Source organism: Meles meles, chromosome 11 (assembly GCF_922984935.1).
Source record: "Meles meles chromosome 11, mMelMel3.1 paternal haplotype, whole genome shotgun sequence".
Classification (NCBI taxonomy): domain Eukaryota; kingdom Metazoa; phylum Chordata; class Mammalia; order Carnivora; family Mustelidae; genus Meles; species Meles meles.
In genome coordinates this window covers 26,385,893-26,398,307 of record NC_060076.1, presented here as the reverse complement: position 1 = coordinate 26,398,307, position 12,415 = coordinate 26,385,893, and positions in this window count along the sequence as shown.

Below are 12,415 nucleotides of genomic sequence, written 5' to 3'. Positions count from 1 at the left end.
TTCTAAAGGGATTCTTATGATTATCAGAATATAATTTTCATCTGAAGGATTGGCTGACTTGGATGGTTTAGTTTTTGATGGTTCCAAAACTCAACATGTTTGCTCTGACAAATGGTGGATGGAGTTGCCTTTAGCAGTCACTCCTTATACTTGTGAAATTAGGTGGCTTAGCTCAGACTGGACTATTACAGTTTTCTATATTTCTTCTGGGCTTCTAATGAACATTGCTTAGCATTAAAAAAAATTGTATTGTACTTTTGTGTACAGTAGTAATTAACTTTCACTATTTTTGCTTTGTTGTTATATTCAAATTACTCATTTTTAAGGAGGTCGTTGATATCTATTCTTGGCTTCTCCTTCCTCTGTAATCTGTAGATTTACTGGTCTCATTTATCTTGCATGGGTCACCCTTAATGTCCAGTCTAGTTATCTAATTGCTGGGTTTGATTTCTCTAGGAGAACCTTGTGCAGTCACTAAATCAGGAAAATCCCCAAACAAACACAACAGTATTTTAAATGAACCTCTTAAAAAATTCACATTTTGGAAAACATTTTCTTAGTAAACTTTTTCTAAGGGCCGATTGCGTGCCAGGCATTCTGCTTGATACTAGAGTACAAAGAGAAATAGAATTACCATAGTATTGGGGTGCCTGGGTGGCTCAGTGGGTTAAAGCCTCTGCCTTCGGCTCAGGTCATGATCTCAGGGTCCTGGGATCGAGCCCTGCATCGGGTTCTCTGCTCCGCAGGGAGTCTGCTTCCTCCTCTCTCTCTGCCTGCCTCTCTGCCTAGTTGTGATTTCTCTCTGTCAAATAAATAAAATAAAATAAAAAGAATTACCATAGTATTAGTTGTAAGTTCCTTGAGGGCAGTGGCCATGTTTTAGTCATCTTTTAATATAGCAAATATGAGCACTTAAAACATACCAACAATCATGAAAAAAGTAGGTAATGTTATAAAATTATTGATAAAATGCTCTGGAATCCAATGGTTTTTGTGTGTAAGTTATTTCAGAGTTTAAAATGACAGATAAGTTATTTTCTATTGCATAGAGAATAAGGGAATTCTTGGGGCACCTGGGTGCCTCAGTAGTTGGGTGTCTGTCTTTGGCTCTGGTCTTGATCCCAGGATTCTGGGATCAAGCCCCGCATTGAGCTCCCTGCTAGGTGGGAGGCCTGCTTCTCCCTCTCCCACTCCCCCTGCTTGTGTTCCTGCTCTCCCTGTCTCTCTCTGTCTCACACAAATAAATGAAATCTTTAAAAAAGGGGGCAATTCTTTATATAAGAAACCTTTTTTGTTGCAGGGGAGGTGACGTATCTTCCAAACTCTCTCCGTATGTTTGTGCAAGTTCTCATAAGAGGCATGACCCACATCCCATAATATAAGCTGAAATGGCCATATGATTGCTTTCCTTGGACCCACAAACTGGGCCTTGTGCAAGCAACCATCCCAGGGTTTTGAATCTAAATGTATGGAGCAAGGCAGCGGGGGCAGTTTAGAATATTCTGGAATGGTGGGAGTGGCATCTGGGGTCCAGTGACAGTAGTATCAGTGCTCATGACAAGATACTTGCTGTAGTCCAGTATGCCTAGTTTCCCTTCGTTTATGGGCTTGGTCTTCTAGCTTTGTTATTAATCCTATGAGCTATCCACTATCTTACTTACAGGGGCTTACAAATTTTCCCATTCTGCTAAGAAAATAAATTCAAAGTAATACTCCCATCTTTGGAGGAATTTGCCATGATTAGTTTCCCCATCAAAGAAGTGAAAATATGGAGATGGAGATTTCTATAATATCACGTTTAATTCTCCAATGTGGGCAGTGCACAATATAAATCTTATGAAATTTTTGGAGCAGCATAATACTGATAATATACAAAAGAGGACTGTAGACGATTCTTTAATGAATTGATACAAAACTCCTAAATAAAATGGTAGCAAACTGAATACAATAATACATCAAAAGAATCATCCATCACGACTAGGTATGGTTTATTCTGGGAAAATGAAGGTAGTTCTTTTATTAATTCCAGGATGGGAGGAAATTGATTAATATAATACATCATAACTCTAGGTAAAAGAACAAAGAGCTACATGATAATCTTAGTAGATAGTGAAAAGGCATTTTATAACATGCTATTCCAGATTTAAAAATATAAATCTTAAGAAACTTAAATCTTAAGAGTAGTTTCTTTTTCACTGTGCCAAAACTGAACTATTTAAAAATAAACACTGATACTTAATAATGAAACACTAGGCTCATTGCCACCAAAATCAGGAACAAGATATTTTTATAACTTTGTTCTGGAAGTTCTGAGCCACACAATATGACATCAAACAGAACTAAAAACTATTGTAAAGGAAGACACAAAGATCTTACTATTTGCATATGTTTATAGTCCAGAAAAGTCCGAGAACATCAACTGTGAAACTCTTAAAAGTAATGAGTTTAATAAAATATATATATGACAAATATATAAAAATTAGCTTTCTCTGCATAACAAAATATTTGGCAATGTGATAGAGAAAAATATCCAACTTACAACTATAACAACAATGAAAGTAGTAACAATTTTATTTTTATTTATTTTATTTTAAAGATTTTATTTATTTATTTGACAGATAGAGATCACAAGTAGGGAGAAAGGCAGGCAGAGAGAGAGAGAGAGAGGAGGAAGCAGGCTCCCTGCCAAGCAGGCCAAGAGCCCGATGCGGGGTTCGATCCCAGGACCCTGGGATCATGACCTGAGCGAAAGGCAGAGGCTTTAACCCACTGAGCCAGGCGCCTGGGTGGCTCAGCGGGTTAAAGCCTCTGCCTTCAGCTCAGGTCATGATCCCAGGGTCCTGGGATCGAGCCCCGCATTGGGCTCTCTGCTTGGCTGGGAGCCTGCTTCCTCCTCTCTCTCTCTCTGCCTGCCTCTCTGCCTACTTGTAATCTCTATCTGTCAAATAAATAAATCTTAAAAAAAAAAAAAAACCCACTGAGCCACCCAGGCGCCCCAGTAGTAACAATTTTAAAGCATGAAGGAACTATTTAACAAATTGTATGGAGCAATATAAAGAGTATTTGGATAAATGGATAGATACAGCATGTTCTATATTCTTGAATGGGAAGACTGACTAATGTGAACATGTCTTATCATCTCATGGACACCACGCTCATTTCTTCCTAAGTCTTGTAAAACAGGAGATATATAGTGGGCCTGATCATAGACTAATCATCATTACCTTTTTTGTAATATAAGTGCCATAATATAGCTTGTGGGCAATGTAGCACCATGATTCTACTGGCAGAATAGGAAACTGCTTAGGCCCTAGACATCAGAATCAGATATGGCTTCCTAAAAAAAGTTTTGAAACCATATAAAGTCTCAGGGTGACAACGTAAGGAGATAGAAGAGACTTAGCAAGCTCCCACTTGGGTGTTTCCCTCCCTGTCTGTATGTCACCATGGACAGGCAGACAACTACTCCTGACATGCAAGAAAATGTGATCTCTACATAGGCCCCCGTCTGCTGGATACCCTCCTTGGGTAAGCAAGGCTTGGGGAGTAGTTTGTGGGCATGCCACTTGTATGGCTGCACAGAGCCTCCCACTCAAAAGGATTCTGCATTTGGTTTGATGCTGTGCTGTCATCTTGAAACTCTTAATAGTTTTTGAACAAGGGGACTTCAATTTTCATTTTGTACCACATTTTGCTATAAAACCTAACTTGTATCAGATGTCCAAATACATCTTTTGGACCCCTGACCTCCTCAGATACTCTGAGGCCCTTTGTGGACACCTGTTGAGTCTAAGAGGGATTCTGGGCCCATGCTACAGATAGATGAAAGGCATCACTCCCATCCTCAAGATCCCTACTCAGGTTGAAATGGAGTGATAGGAACACAAACAAGTACACTACAAGATGATGTGTGCCCTAAGAGAAGTGTAACAATCCTGGGAGGACTGGAAGAACAGGTCACAGAGTTTCATGGAGTGATAATGTTGGCTCTGGTCTTTGAAGATGAATAGCAGTAAAGAGGTAGAAAAGATGGATGCACTCCCGTCTGGGGAGGCAAGGGAAGAGTGTACGTAAAAAGGTCATGAAAGAATAGAGTGCACTCCAGGAATAGCTGGGAGCTCATGGTGACTGGAAGAGGAAAATGGGTGAGGATAATAGATAGAGGGTGCTACTGGAGAGGTAGTTTGGGGTTAGCCTCAAGAGGTTTGCATGCAGGCTGTTTGGATTCTATCTGGTAGTCTGGTAGACAATTAGAATGATTTGAAAGATTTTCTTTTTTTAACTGTATAAAAAAATTCAAACATACAGTCAAGTTGAAAGAATTTGACAGTGAGCACCTCTATACCCACCCCCAAGATTCCATTACTAACATTTTACCATATTTTAAAAAATCCCATAGCTCTGAAAAGTTTTTAGCAAGGAAGCAGAATCAATGCAAAGAGTATGGAAGATAGGCTGAAGTAGGGAGATTTGTGGGAAGATAACCAGTTAGGAGGTTCTTCCCATATTATATACAATGCAGGATTAGAATCTCAAATGGAGTATTATTTCTTTGGGTTCATAATTCTCATATTACAATATTTTCCCCTCAGACCTTTAGACATTGCTTTAGGTGTTTCAGAGTAAGAAACTGAGGGCAACTTGAAATCTGTTCCTTTCCAGATAATTACTTTTTTCCCCTGTGGATGTTTTTAGGACTTTTCTCCTTTAATTATGTAATTGACAAGAATTCCAAATATATGGATTTAATCTTGTTTTTCTTAATTTTAGTGGATCAAATATCAAATAATAGTCCAATTTTTTTAAGTTCTGGGAAGTTTTCTTTAGTTATGTCTTTGATTATTTTTTTCTTAGGATTCCTGGAAGGATCTATTATTAGATTTCTTTTTTATTCTTTACCAAGTAAATTATTTTTTTTTCTCCTTGAGTTTGTAGGGACCTGTTTTCCTTCCATATGTGTGTCTTGATTTTTCACAATGTCAATTCTATTTCTAATGGAGATAGCATTTCTGTTATTACTTTTCTAATTTTGCTTGGCTCTTGCTTTAATCTCAGCAAATTTTCTTGTATCTTATCCTGTTATCCTTCTACTTCTCCTTTCTGTCCTTTTAGTTTTTTATTTCTCTATTATAATTATTTTTGTTTTATAGAAGTCATGCTTTCTTGAATTCCATTGGAAACTCACTCTAATATAAAACTCCCTTTGAATTCATACAATGTTTAAGGATATTGCATCTCCTATGAGTATCAGGATGACTCTATCCTTCCCTCTGGTTAGAATTTTATTTCATGTACTCTATATTGGACTTATCTTTTGTTCATCTGCAAATAAGGGAATGCCTCTTATGTACTTGCATGAGCACAGTGCATGGATTGGCTTTGACCTTACTATCTTTTTTGGTATAGATAAATGCTTTCTCACATTTAAAACTGGAGGCACACTGTTGTTAACATATTCTGGTCCAAATGCAAGTATACATTGGTCTTTTATCGACTGCCAGTGATAGAGGTTGTGGTGAGTTCATTTTCTCCACAAGTGCCTGATTTTTAGATACTTTGAGCTGATAGTATATATTAAAAATGACTATTCCCCGCATGTGTGCTGTCTGTATTCATTGCAGAGTACTTTATCTCCCAAGATGCAGTGGATCACAGATATGCTCCATAAGTAAGTGGGAGTTTCATTATTAAGCTGAAAGTCAGTAACTGCATGTAGCACTGTTGCCCAGCTTGCTATCATGGTGAAAGAAGACTTAGTAAATATTGATGATGTTAATGTTGACTATATAACAGATCTCTTCTACATATGACTTTAACAAGGCCCTTGCACTTATGATTTGTGGACTTCAAATTATTTAGTGTGTGCTAAGTCTCTTTAGTCTAACATCATAGGAGATTCAAAGGTTAGGAAACGCATGCCCATTGAGAGGGATTCCTACTCTTATGCCTTTTACAAATGGATGTATCCCTCCAATGTCTTGCAGGTGGGGGTTGCCTCATCCACATTTAAGGCTTCTTAGTCTTAGCTGTTCTGGAAAGTCCCCAGGTGTGTGAGTACTGCTGATGGGCAAGGTCATGTTTCTGGTTGATTTCAACAGTCTCGTTTTTTGTGTAGGCATCAAATGTTGTCTTGGGGTTGGGGCCCATAGCCTAGGTGTTAGTTTGGCGTTGTAGAAAATTCTGGGTGTTTGGATCAATGGACAGAAAGGAAGGAGATGTAAGGGAACATGAGTAACTTGGATCTCAGAGCTCTTGGTATGCGTTTATGTATTGGGGCAAGGAAGATTTAAGGAAGGAGAATAATAGGAAGCCAATTTCTTTAGAAGATGTAGTAAATCTAATTGTTCTTCCATGTGGCTATCTACAAAACTTTGTGAAAGATAGGGTTGTCTTAATGTTTTGATTAAAAATCTTCTACAGTTCTCTGTTTCCTAGAAGACAAAGTGCACGTCATTTATGGTTCTTCACAGTTTGGTTGTACTCATTGTTCCCCTATATACATGTCCTATCTTCAGCCACTCTGGGTGGTTTTCTACATCTCTAGACCTTTGTTCATGCTGTCCCTTTTGATTGGAAAGCCTCTCTACTCATCTCCATTAGGAAAATCTCTATTCATCTTCATCAACAAATAGTGACTCCAAGGTCATTATTTCAATAATGTCTTCTATTACTTCTCCACTATATATTCTTCTCTGCTTCCATAATATAATGATAAGAGGGCTCAGTTATATTGTATATATGCCTTTGTCTACTCCAGTAAGTTGAGTATGACTAGAGTGCCATGCGAATATATATGATCTGTAGTGCAATAGCTGATACTCATTTATTCAGTCAACAAATATTTATTGAACACCACTCTATGACAAACACGGTGCTGGACATTTAAGATATAGGGGTGAACAAGACAAAGCTCCTGAGCAAGACAAAGCTTCATGGAGTTCACAGTTCAGGGAAGGATGAGAAGTTACTAATAAACGAACAATTTCAGATGGTGACTCGAAGCAGCCACTTATGAAATGTTTGATCAACTACTTTTTTTGAATGAATGTTTGCTGATAGCATAGAAGAAAAAAGTGACAAATTTTCTAACAGTTATCTTTGGCTTCAGAGCATTCAATGATCACAAAAGTCATGGCATTATATAAGAAGCATGTTTATAGCTTTTGTGTGTTGGGGTTAATTCAGCTGTTTTAGGGGGGCTCAGCAGGATGATTGAGCTGGGTTTACTCATATGTCTGTGACTTGCTGGGCTTAGCTGATTTAGGTTGGGCTTAGCTCATCTTTTTTTTTTCTGTTACCTACAGGATAATTCTGGCATAAAGTGTAGGAGTATAAACCCTAATAAGCAATGGTATTCCACATCTTTACTTGTGTCCTGTTACCACTCCACTGACCAAAGCAAGTCATGTGGTCAAGTCAAGGCAAAGGGTGAGGAGGCAAACCTGACCCAAAGTGGGAGGCACTGCAAAGTTACATGGCAAAGGGTATAGATTAATAATCTTGTTAATGGATAAGGAATGAAAAGTTGGAATGATCTAGTCTGTCTTGGGTCTCTTAGTGTGTATGAAATCATGTGATCAGAAAGATTGTAGCCTGTTAATTCTTCAAACCATTACTTTGGTAAATTCTTGACCTTTCCCTACCCTCTGTCTTTCCTTTATTTGGTCATCCTGACACCCTATCACTACCCCTCTCTATTAGCATAGGCTTGTTCATTCACTCGGTTTTGGTTCATATATTTACTACATGATGTCCTGGTTTCTAGCATAGCATCTTTTGCTTGGGAGTTGCTTTTGTAGGGTGTGTGTGTGTGTGTGGTGTCTTGGACTGCTGTGCTGAACAGCAGGGCAGGAGTATCAAACCATTAATGCCAGACAGCAGTATAAATCTTCTAGTTCCCTCACTCAAAGGAGATGGGTATCTGAGGTCTATTTTCTGCAGCATCCCCAGAGTTCCCTAGTGGAATCGAATTCCTTGGGTAGCAATAAACCCTTTAATGATACTCTCCTGTCTGCACTTCCCTATTGGCATTTCCTGGGATTACTCTCAAACTCCCTGCACTCCTGTCCTTGCCTTGAGGCCTGCTTCTGCAGGAAGCCAAGTAAGAAAACCTGCACTGAAAGTCTGCGGTGAACACAAAGCACCCAGAAGTCTACTCTTAGGCTAGTAAGTGACTCCTGAGAATTGTATTATTGCTGATATTAGTTTAGAGGAAGAAGTCAAATGGGTAGTGGAAAGAACACAAACTTTGTAACCAAACAAACCTGGGATCCAGCACTTTCTCTGCCTCTTACTTTTGAACCTTCCTGAGTCTTCTCATCTGTAAAATGGGGATAATACCCATCTCCTGGTGGGAGGCCTTGGGGCAGTGACAGAGTGCTATCTACAGTGCTTGGCGCATAGCAGGTGTTCAGTAAGTAGTAGCTCTCTTTATTGTCAAAGTATCCTTTCCTTTTTGATAATGACTGCGTTTATACAACACTGTGAATGGACATTCTCTCATTTAATCCTCACAAGTCATGGGGCAGGTGTCATTATGATCAGACTCATTTTTAGAATAAGAAACAAAAGCTTAGGGAAGCCAGGAGACTCTGGGTCGCTCAGCCAGCACTGGGTGTCAGAAACTAATCTTGGGACCTCAAGGTCCATATTCTTTCCATTTGACATTATCTTCCTTCAGCTGTCTGGTTATTTATTCTGTGCCTTGCCTAGTGTAAGTTTCCCAAAGATAGGAATAGAGAGATTTTTCCCCATGGATTCTGGGGATCCACTCAGGGAACCTGGTTATTGAGGAAGGCATTAAATAATTGTCAGGGGAAAAGACAGCTTATAGCTGAGTATGATAAATTCAGCTGCAAAAGCCCCAAGGGCAAAGACACATGCAAAATTGGCACCAGAGCTCAGGCTTTAGGCTGTTCCTTAATGATATTAGCAACTAATATTTGTCTAGCATTTTCCAGTTGTCAGAGTACTTCCTGACGTTCAGTGTCCCTTGGTTCTCAGAGGCCTTGTGCTCTCAGGTGACTTCCATTGTCAGTACTCTCACTGCAGGAAACCGAGGCTCAGATAGGGTGACGGACTGGCTGAAAGCAACTCAGCCCGTACACATTAGCTCCAGACATTCTGGGCCGGGGGTGTCTGGAGCCCAGATCTTCTGTTGTCAACTGCTCCGGTTTATGAGAAAGAACATTTTCCTACACTAGTAACAACTAGAATTTGCACACTTCTGAGCAGCTAAAGCATGTTCCCAAATACCCTCTCAATTTCTACAGCTACCAAGGCATTTATCCTCACTTTATGGAGAACGAAGCTGGGGTCCAAAGAGGTAAGAGTACTTGCCCCAGGACATGACAGGCAGTTGCCCGAGTCAGGGTTCAAACAGGAGTCTTTGATCTCCAAAATCCCTCCACTACTCTACTCTGCTGGACCCTGATCTAGATGAAGAAATCACTTCTCTTAATCAATTTCCAGTTTCTTGTCAGAGAAAGCCTCCTTTTTGCCCTTTTCTCATTTTTAGTCCTTAGTCAAGATGGGGAACCGTCTTCATAGGGGGCCGTAGCGAGGCCAGGTGGAAGGTCCTGGTAGGAACGCTTGGCCCATTTGCTAATGATGATCATCTGGGTCTCTTGGGCTCGCCTCCTTCTCACAGGAGACAGGAGGCATCTCACTGAGTTACAAGTGCAGCCTCAGAAGTAGACACGGCTCACAAACCAGGAACGGATGTGGCTTGCTGGGTAAGGTATTCTCCTCATGTATTGTCCATCCATTTCTTGTCCATCCACAGGGAGACATGATAATGAAGACAGGGAGCAGGAGGGTGGGGAAGGAAGCCATGCCATACTCTTTCAGTCTGAGGAACGACTCCCTGCTTGGACAGAGCAGTGGGTTTGGGGAAGACCAAGCTTTGGTACCACGCCAAGCCAGGGAACTTCCGTATCCATTGCAGAATCTGGATGTTTATTTTTCTTTGCTTGTATTGCAAATATATAACAAGCTGAGAAAAAAACAGGCCTCCCTTTCTCTCTCTCTCTCTTTTTTTTTTCTTGGGCTCTCACTCTCTTCTCAACAATGTCAGGGTTTTCCTCAAAGCTCCCAAGTGCTAATTTGAAAAATATGTTCCCGACAAGTGGGAGAAAAAGCAGCCATCCAATGTGAGATGCCCTCTGAGGCAAGGAGGAGCCCCCAGAGGGAGAGGCAGGGAAAGAGAGGGAGAGTGCCAGGGCAGCGTGCTCTGAGAAACAGGAAGAAATACGTACTGATGGAAGCTAAGACTTCTGAGCTGCCTGGTGACACTCTCCACTGCATTTACAGCACTAAGCAGATCTCATTGTTGATCTTACTCGCTGCATTTCTTAGGGCCACTTGTAACACACTTCATGTGAAAAAAAATTATTATTTTTAAGAGCAAGAGAATGTGTGTACACCTGCATTAGGGAGGTGAAGGTGGGGAGAGAGACAACCTCAAGCAGGTTCCATGCCCAGCAGCATGGTGTGCCCCAAGTGGGGTCTCAGTCCCATGTCCCTGAGATCATGACTGGAGCCAAAATCAAGAGTCGGATGCTTAACTGACTGAGCCACCCAGGCGCCCCCCCCCCCCCAAATTCATTTTGCAGTTAATTACAAGGAAATACTGGCTTCTACTGAGGAGCTTATATGTTTTCTTCTAGTGGTCAAAAGGACATTTTACACATTAGGTTTCCAATTTTTGCTTTGTCTGCCAGGAAGCTTGGAGCTAAACTTCCAGCTTAAACAGAACTGTGGTAGAAATCCCATTGCCCACTGAACCATACTCCATTTTTCTCTTGTCTTGTCTCTAATGTTCTAATATAATCTACCTTTCTTTCACTTCCTCTTTTTTCTTTCTCTTTTCTTTTCTTTTTCCTTTCCTTCCTCTCTCTCTCTCTCTCTCTCTCATGATTTTTAAATGAGTATTTTGCCACATAGAATGGTTTCAGTTTATTTGGGATGAGGCAATATATAAGTAAATAAATCATATAAACAAAAACCTTGCTAGAACTAACTTTGCATGAGCAAATTAAAGGAAGGAAGGAGCTAAGGAAGGAAATATTGAAATTGAATTCAGCCTTTGTTTCCATCTCCATTACATTCCATCATTTCTTTTTTAAGATTTTATTTATTTGAAAGAGAGAGAGACAGAGTGAGAGAGAATGAGAGGGGATGTCAGAGGGAGAAGCAGACTCCCCATGGAGCTGGGAGCCTGATGTGGGACTTGATCCTGGGACTTCGGGATCATGAGCTGAAGGCAGTCGCTTAACCAATTGAGCCACCCAGGTGCCCTAACATTCCATCATTTCATTCTCAGTGGCTACCACTCTTGAGAGAGGCACCATAGATCTGGAGAGAACTTTCAAGGAATAGTTAGGAGGAGTGGCTTATGGTGGGTAGCTGCTGGTCTTTTGCTCTTTTCCGCAGAGCACCGACAACCAAGGGCACGGATTTCAGGGAGACCTTTCCCTTAGTTCTTCCCTGCACTTTCCAACCTCCTATGGCAGTCTCGTTTTGTTTGTTTGTTTGTTTTGTTTTGTTTTTCTTCTTTTTCTTTTAAGTATTAGAGTATGGGATTTATAGGCCCATGACTATAAAGTTTCTAGTTCTGACTGTGAAGACTTGGGCCTAACCTCGCTTAGCTTATGGAAAGAGTAGAAAATAGTAACAACTCTACAGTTGAAATATCGAGTGAAAGTAAAAGCACCAGATTATGAGACACTATGCAAATATCATTATCATCACGAATTTAGGGTTCTTCACAGTTGTTCCCCTGCCACTGTTTACTGTCTTTGTTTGAAACATGCCCTCCACCGTATTCAGCATCCCTTATGATTCAGTCATTCCTTGACTATGCCTCTGCCTGGGATGCCCTTCCCTTCCCCTTGAGTCCATGGTAGACTCCTAGACCACCTTTAAAGCCCAGCTCAAATACCACCACCTTGATGGAGTCGTAGCCCTGCCAATTGCAATGGATACATTACTTTTTTCTTATTCTTGGTCACCAAACACCACCGTTAATGTTGCCCTTACTGTATTATAGTTAGTAGTGTCCTGCCTGTCACTTCTCAGTGCTGTCCCTAATGACAGGAACTGTTTTGTTCAGTTTTAAATCTTCTGCACAGTGTAGGCACATCTAGCTTCAGGATGTTAAATCACAAACTAAATGTCAGGGGAATTTTGAAACCTGTGAGCGGAAAAGAAGATGTTCTCAAATCTGTCTGTCCTTAGAAGTATTTTGTGCTACAAAAAGCCAAGTTGGTTAAAATGAAATAACAGGCAGTAGCATTGCAATGGACTGTTGATTTTGTGACTATCGAATGATGATGGGCAGATGTTCCCAATTTCCTCTGAGAACTCCTGATTTCCAAGTGTAAGGACACATCAACTTTGGGTTGGGGTATTGGAT